The following is a 1344-nucleotide window of genomic DNA, read 5'->3' as shown; positions in this document are numbered from 1 at the left end:
TATTTCAAAATCTTTGTTGGAAATAAAAACAAAATGAAGGAATTATATTATCATATTTAGCGAACATATAAAACAGCTTTGGAGACCGGATATTTTTATTTTATTCTATTTCTATAATAATTCCTTGAAACATGCCCAAGAAAATTGTAGGAGTACTCAATGTGAAACTGAGAAATTTTATTGAAAGATTTTGCATTTAAGTCACCAGAAAAAACTTGTCTAGGTATTTTAAACCGTGGCCTGGAAGTGGAAACAAAGTGAAAGGATCATATTATCATATTTAGTGATCATATAAAACAGTTAAAACATTATAGATACTAATACATACACCAGTCCAGAAGATTTTAAGTTTCTCTCAATGGATCTGAAAAGAATGTAATTTCTCAAGACACCAAAATCCTTACTGAAAAGCCCTATCTAGTTTTATGACAGATAACCTAGAGCAAAGAAAATACATATATTTTGGATAATACTAAGATAATTATTTATCATTCTTTTTCAAATAAGGGGTTGTATTTGACACTATATGATTTAAGTTCTACTTTGTGAGTTGAGCTAACTAGTCTAGCTGAAACAGTATTTCTTGCAGGTTAGCTTCCATTTAATGTATTTGGGATTTTCCATAAAATAAACAAATAAGAGAGTTCATTTGGTGTATTTTTCAGGCTTTTCTTTTATTTATTTATTTATTTTACACAATAAATTTGCCCTTTCACCTATTAATTCACAGAAAAAATAAATGGCTCCCAATCCTTTTCTTAGGTAGAACTTTTGTAACACTAACAAGACAGACGTAAACCATACAGAGAAACACATTTGCATGAACAAAGAAATATTTCCCAAGGACAATATTAATCGCTACCGTTCCAAACAGACACAAACTAATGGAATTAAATGAACATTTTTTTTTTCAAAAGCCAAATCATAATCTCAATAACTTGAGGGGTATAAGAACAGGACCCCTCACCTTGGGAAACTACTAGCTAGTCCAAAAACCATCCCTGTACTATTACTCCATCTGGTTTCTGTAAATAAACCTACTTTCTGGCAGCTCGCTTCATTCTGTGTCATTTCTTCCGCCTGAGCTGAAGGTCTGCTTCCCAGCTGGAGACCCAAATCACAGAAAATCTTCCCACAATTCATAAAACAAGATATTGTCTCATTCTGGAGGACTGATAATTATTATTTTTTTTAAATTTATTTTTGTATTAATTCACTGAAAGGCTCTCAAGAAAATTTCACATCTCAGTGGGCTACAGTCTTCACAGTGAGAATGATATTTATGTGTGTGTGTATTGTTGGTTTTGGTCACCAGAGAAACTGTCTAGGTATTTCAAAATCTTT

Source organism: Protobothrops mucrosquamatus, unplaced genomic scaffold (assembly GCF_001527695.2).
Source record: "Protobothrops mucrosquamatus isolate PMUCROS unplaced genomic scaffold, P.Mucros_1.0 scaffold12684, whole genome shotgun sequence".
Taxonomy (NCBI): Eukaryota; Metazoa; Chordata; class Lepidosauria; order Squamata; family Viperidae; genus Protobothrops; species Protobothrops mucrosquamatus.
The sequence above is the reverse complement of the archived record's forward strand: the minus strand, read 5'-3'. Positions refer to the sequence as shown.